General features: G+C 38.2%; 1 protein-coding gene across 3 annotated transcripts in view; it reads left to right on the top strand.

The window, feature by feature from the left end:
- The window catches only part of fbxw7 (F-box and WD repeat domain containing 7), a 187,249-nt gene that overhangs the window by 106,079 nt on the left and 66,020 nt on the right, over positions 1-15,150 (top strand). The window lies entirely within an intron of this gene.

Below are 15,150 nucleotides of genomic sequence, written 5' to 3'. Positions count from 1 at the left end.
TTGTCTTTGGATTTTGAATAGAATGCACTCTGGTGCTGTTTAAAATGCATAAGGATGTGTTGGGATTGTGAGTCATTGTTCAACCTTCAGCCTTGCTGTCGTTTTTTAAAACCAACAATAGCAGTAATTTCTCAGGCACAGTCAAGAGACTCAATATAGCTTCACCAGTCTATGAGCTAGACATATCGTGCTGCATTGCTGTCATTTAAGTGCTACATTCTTAGACCCTTATTATTCAGACAGCAATGTTTCTGATGCAACGTCGTTTCATGGTCAAATAACATTTGGGTATTCATTTTTAATTGGATAATTTGAAACATAGATATGAAAATAGTATCTACGGTTTCCACACGTTTAACTCGACAGTCCATTAAGCTATATTTGCGAATGAAAGTGGTATATATGTTTGCGCAGTTCGTCACAACTTTTTTAAGAACTGCTGACCTTAAAAAGGCTTGTCGGGGAGTTCCTATTTTTAACCCTGCCCAGGACCAGAGAAAATGTATTGATTGGTTGGGAAAGCAGCTGCTATGTGGTTTTTGCGATGATCTACCAATCTCAGACCGCAGCGACACGTGTATCGCATAGTCAAAGCGGGAGTGTCAGGAAAGAGACTTTACATGGCGACCCCTGTTCGATGAGGACTCGCTGCAATGTTACACCTCGGCAACTGGTGTATGGTTAAACTCATGACCTTCCGGTTGTAGCCATTTAGCTAAATAAAGCCATTTAGCTTATTGAGAAAATGATGGTGTTCATTGCGAACAGGGTATTCATCTTCTTTTGAGTCAGCTAGAAATATAATTTCCCTCATCATTAAATCAAACTTTTAGAGAGATTTCTTTTTTTAGACATGACCATTTATGGCAACATCTATTGTAGTATACTGTAGATGGGTCTAATATCTTGTCTGGCAGGATGTCTTGTCTTGAAGCAAGGATGCTTTTGTCACACAAATGTTTTAACCACTTCAACCTCTCGGTTATCCAGACAAATTTAAAGGCCATTAGCTGTGGGAATTATAGAAATGTGGAAAATGCAGACAAAAACAATTAGAAAACCAGTCTATCAAAAACCACCTACTTTTTTACTGGAATTACTGTAAATGTTATCAATGCTGGGCTGTTTCAACCCATGGTTGCATTAGATATTAACTTTTTCTGGGTTGAATTAACCAATAGTTAGGTTTCTTCATATTTTACCCATATTTTTTATGTTGTTGGGATTTTTTTGAGCAAAGAAATTGTAAAGGGGTCGCACACCGGACGAGAAGTGCCGTGTCGCATCTAGGACTACTCTGAGGTATTATACACCGGACGAGAACATTAAATAGCGCTAGCTTAGTCAAATAGCGTCTGCTTCAAAATCCAAAATATACGTTAGCAGCCAATGTTACTTGCTAATGATTTGGACAAATATGATTTTATTTAATGCTAAACTCTGTGGCGCGACAGGGATTTGAGCAGCGTCCAAACTCACAGTGGACAGACGTCACCGAGTGCGTATATTCATAGAAAATGTATTTTGTTTTTAGATTCAAGACGCGACACAGCATTTCTTGTCCGGTGTGCGACCCACTTACACCAGATTTCCACCAACTGCGGAGCGGCTGCAGGTCAGCTCCGCTGCGTTACGGCTCCGCACTTTGCCGTCCACCAATACCCACCAGTTCCGTATTTGTTGAAGAGCGGTTGCATGCTGAAGTGACGAGGACCCATGAGGTCTTGCAAATTCACGTGATGATCGTGCGATATCTAGTTCTGTCTCCGGCCATTATGACGTTGAACTATGACGTTTTTTACAAACCAGCCCAGATCACAACACGAGATCTCGCAAATTCAGGTATGATCACGCGATATAGTCATGGCTCTGCCCTGCGGAGCTATCCGGCATCCGGCAAAAATAGAAGCTCGTATTTTTTCCGGAGGGCTGTGGCTGGCCGGAGCTGTGACGGATTCGGAACGCAGTGGAAATAGACACATGTGAAAAAATACCCACTCAGTGGACTTCCACACATTGACTTGAATGGAAACCAATTGACTCCGCCGCGGATCCGCAGCCGTTCCGCAGTCGGTGGAAATCATGGGTTAAAAATTTAGGTAGTTGATTGATTCCTGTAATATGCACTCTAAAAATTCTGGGTTATTTTCAACCCAGCATTGGGTTAAAAAAGGGATGAAGACAGCCATTGGGTTAAAGGAACAGTATGTAAGAAATGTATATCAATTAATCATAACATGGCCCTGATATGTCACTAGACATTAAGAAATCATTTTCATTTCAAATACTTATATCACTGACAACAGTGGTCCGGCCCGGATATTGTCATTTAAACTGTGGAGTTGCAGCCCTCAACTGATGTTTATGTTGTCATGTTGTGTATTGGCCACCAGTTTTGTGATTGCAGTACCAGTTTTGGCCACAATCCTACATACTGTTCCTTTACATTAAACAAAAAATATTTATTTTTGACTCAATAATCTGTTAAAACAACCCAACATTTTGCATTTAAACAATCCAACATGGGTTAAATTACAACTGAGCGTGTTGGGTTTGTTCCTTTTTGACCCAATGCTGGGTTTTTAAGAGTCTTGTTTTCATTTGAGTAATGTTTGTGTGACTGCTACACAGAAGAAGAATACTGAAGTGTACATGGTTGTTGAGTTGAAACTGACTGATTCACAGCACATGATCATGCTTCATGTCCAATGTGTAACTCAGGGTGTGCACACTGTTATTTAAGCCTACACCATCCCTTTCCTGTTTCTTCCCAACAAGATAGACATGCATCACTTGAATCTGATAATTTGGGCGTAGCACCCTAAAATTGCAGCCTACAGTGAAATTTGGCTTATAGAAAGTAAAGCAGTTTGTCGAAGCTGATGGTTTAGTGGGCAACGCTCCGACATGTGGTGCTTTCACACTTTCGGCGACCGAGTTCGATTCCAGGCTCGTGGTCATTTGCCGAGCCCATACCCCTCTCTCGTCCCTGCAGTTTGTGACGTTGCCAACTGAATGTTGTAGCGTAGCCTAATTTTTTGATAAGCTGGTGCAGAGAATTCAAGAGCTAATGAATTCACTTCTCAAGGTCAAACTATTAGATATCAATTACCCATGGTAATATAATCATTAGACAAACCTATCAGAGAATAAAGTGGAATGTATTTGAAGTCCTTCATTACCAAAGCGTCGTGAAAAATGAGGAACGGCTGCTAAATTTGGCACTGCATCGTTTTGTGTATAATTTCTTTTCATGAGATATCAAGGATGTTGAGCCCTTCAAATGATAGCGCATGCATTGGGAAAGCCAATTAAAATTGTCTATGTAGCTAAATGTGCATATTCCTTCTAGAAGATTAAATCAGAGGCAAAATGGGAATTTTCCTCTTGAGGTTTGTCTTTGTTCTTAATGGTGGTGTTCATTGCGTTTATCATCCCTTTTCTTAATTTCTTTCTTTGTAAAATCTGTCCTTTGCTGATGCTGCAGAGGATCCAAAGTGAACAGAAATAGACCTCTAAACTTTGTCATCACAAAACACACGTCCTGTTGCCTTACCAAATGAGCAGCTGGTTTAGATGCCACCTTGCAGAAGTGACTTGAGATCTACCAGCTGGTCCTAGTGAATGAAATAACTTGAATTTCTCATGTTCCCTGTGGGCCAATATAGGATACCCAAAACTTCTCTTAGAAAGTTCTACCAAGTCGATGAAGCGTAAGCTTGTTTAATGGTAATGGGAAGGAAATGTTCAGCAGAGATTAAGCTTAGGATAAAAAGACTCTTGTGATCGCATCCTTAAGTTCGGTGTCTTTGTTTGTAGTCAGCTCTTTTTCCAGTTTAACTCTTTCAGTCTTGTACTTTCACTGGTATAAATAGCTGGCAGCAGATTTGGTTCTATAATCAAGACATGCTGAGGAGACAAAACCCTCCATTTTCCCAGGCCCGCTATAGATTCCAGCTGTTACTTTAAGGACCACCAGGAAATGAACCCAAGCTGGAACGCTAGCACACTATAATGTGTATTGCTTTTCTATCCTGATCTACTTTGCAATTTGATACAGTGATCCGGTCCTGCCCATCAATGCTATGGCACTTCCATGGTCACCAACAAGAGCCATTTGCAACTTGAGCCTCTTGCCTTTGGCCAGCAGGTCTCACTTACAAAGTTTTCTTATATGTTGTACTTTACCCAAAAATGAGTTTAAAGTTATTAACTATCCAGCAAAACGTCATTCATAATGTTCATGTCTGTCATAAACTAGTCCACATGATTTCTAGATTTTAAGTCTTATTGAAACAATTAAAGACACGAGATTGAGTTCACGAGAACGAGGCGAGACTTTTACACTTTTTAAGAAATGAGAAATGAGATTTCCACTGTATGATAATATTCTCAGAAACTATCACGGTTTCATGGTTTGGCGGTATTAAACAGTTATTATTGTAATCATTAGCTACAATGACCCTTAAATTAATAAAAAACAGAAAGGGGGTTTGGGTTGAACATATGGTTTATTATGTCAAACTTTTTGGGGAAAAAAACACTTTTGAAAAAAATAAACTTTGATTCTTAATTTATTACTATTTTTAATTTAATTTTTTTAAATAAAATAATGAAATACTTATTATTTTATACCGTAACAACTCTAATTTTGATAAAATGTAAAATGACTTCAGTATATTTTCACTTTAAACATAATTTACGCATTGTTACTTTTGACCCTGTCAGCTGTACATGACTATGACCTTGTTAAAATGTAATTGAAAACATATTTTGTTGTTTATCTTTGCAAAAATTATTACATTTACATTTTCATTTTAAATCTCAGTTTCATCAAACGTTTCAAAAGCAACCCGACAATACAAACTTGAATTGTTAAGAAAACTATTACAACATTTACATTTCAACAGTTTGAACACTATGAAAATTAAATCAAATGAGAAAAATATAAATTTCAATGTTACAATGTTACTTTTGTCCCGACAGGAACTTTTGACATTTAAACCTGATTTACTTTTATTTTGAAAGTCAAACTTCAAGATGTGTTACAGCACTAAATAATCTGTAGATTGATCAGTACTGCAAACGAGAAACAACGCATTGTTAGAAGGAAAATTTCATCATAGTCAAACAGCTTTCCAAACCTACACACGCGCATAACGATGACAAAATAACACAATGTTTGTCAGCTGAGTCAAAGGTTGCTGTTAAAGATGATGTCATAGTTTGGAATGCAAATGTAGAGAAAATCGCTCTGAGAAAATCGCTTTGTTACTTTCGCCCCGCGTTATTTTTGTTCCGGTTCTCCCCTAATTTTTTTTTTTTAGTACTAAAGGTAACTTAAATGCCGTAACTTCAAATTACATTTTATGATGATGCCATAATAACTGGTTCAAATAAAGTATCAAGACCAAGTAAGAACATTAGTTTAATAAACAAAAAAACATTAGCATGTAAAAACCAGCATTTTGTATAATAACAAATGCCTGCAGAGGGCGCAAGCAGAATTGCGATTATTTTTTGTTTTCATTTTGTCCAAACAACATTTAAATCCATTTAAATCTTTAATGTTTGTCCGATTCTTTACAATAGAAATGATACAGCCACTGTAATTATTGAGCAAGAACATGCAGACAATTAAATAATTTAAACTTATGCTTCATGTGAAGGATCAACAAACACAATTGGTCTGAGACTTTCCCAAACGAACATTATTAGAAACCAAAAGAAAAAAGTAAAAGACAGAATATAATCCATGCGCTGTAAAATGTTTTGCCACAAACTCAACTTTATGCTGATATTACGAGTCAGCATTCACCTCCTAAAATCTCATAACATTTTAATTGTGCGATGTCACACCCCTAAAAGCCATATAAATATTTTCTAAGAACTATTTTTGTAATGATGTTAACAATTTTTATTATCATTTCATTCAGAATAAGTTTGATTCATTTGCCGAAGAAAAAAAATGCTTTCAAATTTCCCTTCCATGAACTAGATTTTCCTTAATCTGTTGTGGATAATAGGAAATTGGAAAAGTAATGTTGATGAAAGCTAATGACAGCATACTCTTTCAAAGAAACCATTAACTTTGGACATCTCTGTATTCTATAGCCAAAGCTCTGTAATCACTCTCTTCAAAGTCAAAAAGTTGTCTATACTTTCTGAAAAGTCTGAGGACTTAAAGGATTTCTTCTGGTTTTTAAAGTGATCCATGTGCTAACAATTTCACACTCAAGAGCACACAAACAAATCAGTGTGCTAAATGTTACATTCTGTACATCACATGCTTATTTTAATCTCTGACTTCGTGTTGTCAGTACGCTTTGATTTGTTTTGTAATGTTTGTGTTTCTATGTACTGCGGTTAGTTCGCTCTTAGGGGCTTTATTTAAGACGGAGACTGGATGGTGCTTGTTTTGGTACAGTATATTGCTGAGGGGCAATGTGACACTCTCGCAAGTCTGATCATGACTCCTCTTGGATCAAGAGGCAGATTGCAGTATTTGTCATGCACCTCCTTAGCAATAACAGTCTCGGTTTACAACATCTTTCTTTTCTCCAAGATGTTTTGATGGAATGGATCATAACATTTGATGCTCATATTGCTGCTTACCAGGCAGCTTTATTTAAATTTACTGCTACTTAAATCTGTACTACCTAAAAACAATGTTATGCTCTTTCATTAATTGGGTAAAATATGGACATTTTTAAGTTAATTTAACCAAACCATTTTTTTGTTTATTCTAAAAAGCTTGTTATTATTCATGTTCTTACTTATTTAGGATAAAGCTCACAACATTAATGGACACCAATCTTGATATTGGCAGAAAGTTTTAGTGTATAGGTGGAATAAAGCACTAAAACTTAGCTGCCCACCTTTGTGGTGAAATATCCACATGTACAGCACAGCAGTTACGAAATATCAACCCACCTGACTGCACATTTCTTGCAACCTCTTCAGAAAAGGGCACAGTGGTTGTCACATTTGTGAAACACTTGCTGTTGTATATTTCAACGTCTCAAGGGAAAACTGTTTTATCCAGGTGACCTTTGCCTTGTTGTATATGAACACTGTAAATTCGGTCAGCTGATGTGTCCTGCTCCGAACACTCATTTGCTCATACGAAAGGATGGTGATGGGATTGCATTGCCCTTGAGCTCCAAATAACGCATAGTGAAGGCATCTGCCCAAAGCTATTCTGAGCAAGCGCATTCCTGCACTGAACAGACAGACAGAGTATTAGGCAAACAGTCTTGCATGTTCTCCATATGGGAAAGCGGAACCCCCACCAACAAACATGACTAGCTGATTAGATGTCAGCTAATCCGTCACGAGCATTTTGCGCTTGTATTGTAGAGCTGCTAACATATTTTATGCTTCAGGGTATTTGCCATACTTCCAGCGTGGTCGGTCAGCAAACCTACCTACCTGGCACACCCACCCAGCAACAAAAGCACAGAGATGTGCTGACATTGTTTACCGAGTTGCCCTTTTGAGGCTGTTTTTGGGCTACCCTCTATACGCCAAACTCAATCAGTATGAAAAACCCCATTGAACTCTGTCAGTGACATCTACCATGTTTCAAGACCTCCCACCTGCTGCAAGTCTGCCAAGAGGTACTAAAATTTCTTGCAGAGCTGTCAGTGTGGGTGAGTGGCTTTCTCCTGGCTCAGGAATGAGTCACAGACTCTTAAGCATCTGCTCGTAGCCAGGGGCCATAACTTGAAGATGGGCTATAACGTTTATAGTGCAAATGTGTTTTAATATCTGGGATTGTGGCATTAGAGGATGTTGGTGCAAAAACTGCTTCGGCAGAATATTGTTGCTGTTAGCTTATTAGCTTGTAGCAAGACTCTGTTTATCAGATTAGCTTGCACAGCAAAGCCATTGAGCAAGCGGTGGTATAGCACTTAGGTAAGATTGGCAGCCTCTCACATGAGGCTAGGAGCATCAAAGTATGGTCTTAAATAGCAACTATGGTCCGATTCACGATTTTACATTTCCTTTGGCGTGTAAGTGTGTATTAGTACATGTCAACGAAATGCAAAAGGTACAAACCCCAAAGTAAACGATGACGCGAGTTATCGTTTCCAACGTATATCTCTTTTCTTGCACTACAACAAACACACAGATTGTAGGCAACAGTTTACTTCCTGGGATTGGTGGACAAGATCGACATTATCATAATCATTATCAGAAAGTTCGTGCAAAACTTTCAAAAATGGTAACATGGTCCGGCTGACGTCAGAAGTATTCAGGCCAATCACAACGTACAGATTAGCTGGCCAATCAGGGACACAGCGCTTTTTTAAATTGAAGAGTTTTGTACAAAATCAATGCGTTTGAGGAAGTAGGATATCTGGAGCTACAAAAATGTACGGTATGTGAAAAATACTGGGTCTCATAAGGCTCAACGGAGCGCATCGATTGATGCCACGGATGTTTGTACAGAAACTGTTATGTGAGACAGAGGTAGTGATAAACGCGATGTGTAAACATCTTTTTGTGCTGGTCAATTTTAATTTTGTGGCGGACTGAGAAATAACGTTTAATTAATGTATGGGGATATATAACATTCCAACAACGCTCTCACTTGTATGATGTCACAGCAGTAGGCAGCGCAAATATAACGACACACCTATAATCCCTCCCACTCTGAAGTGTTATTGAACTCGATGGAAAAGCTAACCAAGCCCAAAGTGAGGTGAGCTGACCCGACCTGACCCAAACCAAACCGTGGGGTACTATGCAATGGAAAAGCGCCATAAATGGCACTATATCTGACCTAACTAAACTTTAACTAGCCAGAAAAGTTTCATGTTTTGTTTCAGTATTGCAATGGTTTTCTGGGATGTCGCCTTTTACCAACACACACTCCCTATGGACCTATTAGTGCCAACAAGTATTTATCAAAGTCCCTGTTACCAAGTAACAACCATCGCCCTTGGGTCCCACCCCTTGATCCCTATAAAGTTTAACTCCATCCAGAAAGTCTTCCTCAAAACAGAATCAGTCTTGCCCTTTTAACTCTGCTGTATGCATCTGATCTGTTTTGTTTGAAGTTTCTGAACTTGTCTTTTAGCAGTACCCACTCTAGCAGACTGGGAGCTGAGCCCAGAATCTTGCTAAGCACCATGTCTGGTCTTCGTTCCTGTCCTGTGCGATCATTTCTCACCTTCCCTTCCCACCACTCCCTCAACCTGTCTTCATCAACCGATCTGTTTTACCCACATCAACGGTATGGTTAAGTCTAGCAGCGAGTCGGGTGGCCTTGGTGGGACTAATGCAGCTGTCTTCATGGTTCGTTTAATCTGTGAATAAAACCGTGTGCCGCTGCTTGTGTGGTCCAGCCTACAGTTAGATAGAGACTGGCATTTCTTAGTCCAGCTCTCTGGATTGAATAAACGCTAAGAGAGATACAGGCATTTCTCTTCTCGTAATGCTTTGCATCTGCAGCGACAGGCTGACACAGATGTCAAAGTTGCTGGGAGATCCATACAGTGCAACATTGCTAAACACATGCATGCAATCCATAGTTATTGGATGTCCTTTCAAACCAAATTTTGTTGCTGAGCTCACAATTCATCAATGAGATTAGTAGTTACCAATGTTCAATGTCAAAAATGTTCCAATCCCAGATCATGATTATAGCGTTTTAACCAAATTTGGGAAAATGTTAGATTTTTGGCTTGTTTTTGGTTTGTTTACACCACAGTGGCATTTAAGGGTCATGAAAACACAAACTTTTGAAAGTGCAAGTTTTTGAGAGTTATACTGTAAGTGTAAACTATTAATTAAGGAATCTGTGAAAGCGATGATTAAGTGCATGTGTATTACGTGTTTATTCTGTTTGTGCTTCTCAAGAAATTTGCTGTGTCCGAAACCTTGTACTTTCATACTATGCAGGGTTTCCCGCAGAAAATTTGTTATTTAAGGTGGTAGGGTTGAGCGGGGTGGCGGGACCGGGGTGCGTAGTAATCAAAGGGGCAGGGCATACGTGTCATGATTAATTTTTTTTTTAAATTTAAAACACTCAAATAAAACTTAATTTTTAAGAAACTATGACAAAAAATAAACACACTAGATTATTAATTAATTAAATGTTTTACCTCTAACAAGAATAGCTGCGTGATGAAGTGAAACTAAAGGGTTAATAAACAAACTAAAGCAGATATTGTAGAAAGTCTGGCGAACGATGATAGATAGCGCAAAAATAGTAAAAACTGATTATTTCCCAATATTAATTACATTATCTTAAAGGAGTGCAGGTACTGTAGCATGTAAATAATGCACATAAATAGCATGAGCAAGAGCACTCAACAATTCTATCTAATCAACAGGCACGTGAAACCTAGCTAGCAGGTTGCTCAAACACAAAATTACCTGCTAACTTACTTTAAATTTGCAAGAACTATAGACAATACTAATAATACAATAACAGGCTTAAATAAACCCAAAACGTAAGTCCACTTACAGTTCTCACGCACACGTGTTTTATCAACCAGCTATCCTCCAGACATGACGGACCACGTCTTTATCTCATTTCTTAAGTCTGGCGCGCTTGCACGCTCGCGGTGTGAAGCGATTCCGCGCTATTCTCCAAGATGTTTTATCAACTGGTTAGTTATCCTCCAGTCCAGACAGTGATGGTCCGGACCAAGTCTTTCTCATTTCGGCCGTGTGTCGCGCGTGCCCACTCACGGTGTGAAGAGCGTCCGCACTATTCTTTGAGATGCATTTAACGACCTTTTTTGCGGCTATTTTTTTATTTTTATTTTTTTATTTTTTTAACGACCTAGTTAAGGCAGTAGGGTTTCCCAGCTTAGGCGGGCCGCCCGGACTGAAAAGTGATGTGGGAAACCCTGCTATGTAGTTGGCAAAAAGAAGTAGGCGAGGCAAGTAGTTTGTCCGAATTCATATTATTTAAAAAACATATTAAAGAACTGGTAAACAGTGCATACTCTCACAAAAAACTCTGGGTGAACCTTACCAGATACTACAGAATAATAAGAGGTACTCCAACCTGCTCTGCTCTTTTGAATGTTATGTATGCATCTCCCATCTATAAATGAAGTGGTCCTTACCCTAGAGATTTGTGTGGCCAGGTTTTATTTGTCTCAAATGTTTGAAGTGTGTTATTTAGGGTGTGATGAGTGCAGTAACTGTAAGAACATCACAGTGATGTCAAAATAAACATCTCTACTCATTTGCACCTTTAACTTTTTTGCTTTTTTGCCTTTGCAGGTGCATCTGTAATTTTAGTATGAAAACAATGGTTGCAATAGGGCTGTTCAGTATCGATATAAGAGATAAACCGAGTTATATATAATATACAATTATTCATTTTCTCGCATTGAACATTTTTGAGTGATAATGAAAACAAATAGTTCTAATAATAGTTTTGAAACGATTCACTGACGTTTAACAGGCCAAATTTATGATTCTTATTCCGTTTTTGCCACTGCGTTGAAGTTTTAGCAGACAGTGTTTGTTGCTCAGCAGAGGAAACCTGACTCGGATTCCCATCTTGATCAGGACCTCGTATCATGTGGGTGATGGAGTTCAGGCATTCTCCAGCCCTATTTATAAAGGCTACATTGAAGCCTGCTGCTCATCCAAAAACATGCACCCCTACCTGAAGGTTTAGAGCTCATTGGTACATGATGACTCAGTCAAGTCCTATGATTCCAAACAGTGCCGTTAATGTATTTTTATTGTAATGTGTGTTTAGTCGAACCAAAAACGTAACGCCTTTAAAGTTGGTACGTTTCTTTTTGTACTTGTTCTGTTTGATGCCAGCCCCTGGAATTAATGTTATTCCATTTGAGAGATATCGCAAAGTTGATGTTCAATAAAATGGTTGTCCTTTGCGCCACGCACGAATGTAACCCGGCGACGTGCCTGGTTATTAATAGGGTCCTAGCATTACCGTCAGGCTCACTGGAGCATTGCTTAAGTAATCGCTCCGTTTCGAGCCCATCATATGACCAATTATTATCCATCAAGGGTTTTGATTTAAAGTACCGAGTTGTTGTACTGACTCGAGCAGTATACAGCTCAGCATAATTTTTTTAGGCAATAATTCTTAGTCCAGCCATGTTGAGTTGAATTAATTTATTCATAACTTGCTCATCCAGCACATTCAGGAACTTTTACTGCTGACTGACTTGAAAGTAAAACCTGGTTACACTAGGGGTGTAAGAAAATATCTATACATGTGAGTATCGGGATATTTTGTTTGGCAATACTGTATAGATTCTCAAAAACGCAATTTCGATATTTTAAAAATAAAAACCATACAAAACTCATGGCAGTTGTTTCGTTTAGAGTTTACATTCCAACCACTAGATAGCATTCTTCTTATCTCTGAACTTAAAACAGGGTCAAGAAGTACTAGCCTAGGGGTGCGCCACAATGTTTTGCTAAGGTTTGCATATAGTGGTGTGTCCTATACGTCTGTGTGTGTGTGTGTGGGTGTGTGTGTGTATCTAGAGGCTCGCTTTACAGCATTACAATATATTGCAACATATTGCATTGAGACCCCTGTAAACGCATCATATCACAAGATTCTTGCCGATCACAGCAATAGGTTACACTGGGTCACAGGTTACATGTGCCAATGGATCCAGACTCTGTATATGCTATACTTTATATATGATAATAAGACTTAAAGAACTTGTTTACCAAGCCTACTCCATGATACAGTTAGTAAATTAGTTTTTAAGCATCTGTATGTATTCAGCAGGTCATACTTAAACCTTTGTTTTCTGTGTGTGCATGTGTGGGTGTTGAAATGGATTATGAATTTATGCATGTCTATAGAATTAAATGGCATTGAATTGTAATAAACCCAATAACCCACCTCCCCCTGAGCGTGATTCCAATTGAATTGGACCTTTAACAGACCCTTACTGTTATTTTATGGAGGGCCTCCTCCTTCCCTCACTCCTGATCAATAGATGTTGTTATCACTCTGTTTGGGTCAATGATTGTGAACTGTGTGAGTCCTAAAATTCATGTTTGTGCGGGACACTAGCTCATCTGATTGTTCTGAATGCAGCAAACAGGGCTCTCTGCTCTTTAAAGCGTAACTAAACCCCTGGTCAGAGCCTGACTCCACCCACTGGCAATATTTAAAAAATGCAAGAAAAGTAGGCAGATCCCAACAGAGATAAAGGGGACGAACTAAGCTCGTACCAAGTGTGTGGTGAGATCGTAACAAGGGCGTGGTAAGCTTGAACCTGCTTACGTCACAAGTTCTTTTTTTGGACCCAACATCCAATAGGAAAATTAAATTGCAGTAGCCACCCTTCAACCTGAAGAGGGCAGCACTCAGACGTTTTTACACCATATATTATAGTATTGAAACACTTTATATCCAAATGTCAAAAAACTTACTTAAATCAATGAACAGCACTAATAAACCGTCATTCTTACAGATCAGTAACTAAAAAAAGTTGGATTAGAGTTTAGTTACTCTTTAATGTGACACTGCAGTGTTGGATTCCAGGAGAAGGTCATACAATGGTTGAAGGCAGGACAGTTACGCACAACATCTTTATTAAGCTTTAGATATCAAATACTGTAAAAGCATTAGGGGCTAGCTTCCATTCAATTGTTTCTTAACTGTGTTGTGATTGCAAACCTTTTGCATTTCTTCTCCCTAAATTACGCTGTGGCAACCCTAAATTAACCGGTGGGAGGTGTCGTCCCAACAGCATTTCGTAAATTTCATTTAAACTTAACTTTTCAAAGTATACGCTCTCTCTGATGATGTGTGCAATGCGAGAATATGTCCTTAGTTAAAAATATTTGTGGTTGCCATTGCATATGAATATAAAGTAGACTAATAAAGTCGGATTTGCATATTCTTGGTATGTAATGTTTGATGATGGTTGGTTATGAGCCTCTCTTGGGTCAGTCTATGAAGATCAGTCATGAGTGAGGACTTCAACAATCTAACAGTTCTTTTGATTCTTCAGTCTTTGGTTCCTGGTCTTCATCTGTAACCATTTGCTTTGGGCTATCCAGCTTCTTTTTCCTTGAAGAACAGATTAAAATAATCCCTTCAATTTAATTATCTGTGTTGGTTTGTTTAAAACATGTTTGAGTTGTAGTAACTCTATGCATTTAGCTTGATAACTTAATTTTTTCAAGTTTCAGGTTCCCAGCATGCTTTGCATGGGACTAGATAGTAAAAGTAAATGTAGAAATATGGTGTTTTTTATGAATTCTTAATCGAGATAAAAACACAAGACGACTTATTAATGTTAAATGTTCAGGTTTTTTGGTATTTAGAGTTTCTGTTATGTTGTTGATTTTTAAGAAGTTTCCATTGTGCCAAAGTTGAGAACAGACTTACAGAGCATTATCTTACATGCGGTTTCAGTAAAAAGGCATTTTGGTAAAAATGCTAAGGCTGGTTGTCTTCTGCAACCTGACAAGGGTTGTTAAATAAAAAAAAGTTTATTTATTATTTACTTTTACTTTATTAAAAGTAAAGAATATTTTTTTAATTAATATATTTTTTAGTTAATATATTTTTTTAGAATCTTTTTTTTTAGAATATTTTGTGTAAATCAGTGCCCACGATTGAATTTTATATAAATAAATATTTTAATTTTAAAATCATGTGGAAAAATTAATTTTAAAACTTGTTTTAACACAACTGTTGTGTTAATTTTTTTGTTGAGCCTAAGCAATATTTTAAAAAGTGTATCCGAATGATTTTTGGCATAAAAAATTATAATTTTGACCCATACAATGTATTGTTGGCTATTGTTGCAAATATACCCGTGTGAATTATGACTGGTTTTGTGGTCCAGTGCCACAAATGGTTTGGTTAATGCTTAACACTTGACAGCTACTCAGATTAAGTTACCAAGATTGAGTGTATTATAAATGCATGTACACAACAGGGGCCCGACACGATCAGCGCAAAGATGCTTGAGCTTTGTTCCCTTTAGTCTGGACAGCAGAGGTCTGTTATTTCAGTCTCTGATCTTGCAGATTTCCTAAGGTCAAAGACGGATGACGTTGAGAGTGTTCTGGGATCTGGAGGCTTTGGCTGCTCTCTGTGTTTGGATAGATGTCAGGAGCGCGGTACGACACCACAGTGGTAGAAGTGAGATCAGGCTTAATAGCTGC

This window comes from Misgurnus anguillicaudatus, chromosome 3 (genome assembly GCF_027580225.2).
Source record: "Misgurnus anguillicaudatus chromosome 3, ASM2758022v2, whole genome shotgun sequence".
NCBI lineage: Eukaryota > Metazoa > Chordata > Actinopteri > Cypriniformes > Cobitidae > Misgurnus > Misgurnus anguillicaudatus.
The sequence above is the reverse complement of the archived record's forward strand: the minus strand, read 5'-3'. Positions and strand labels throughout refer to the sequence as shown.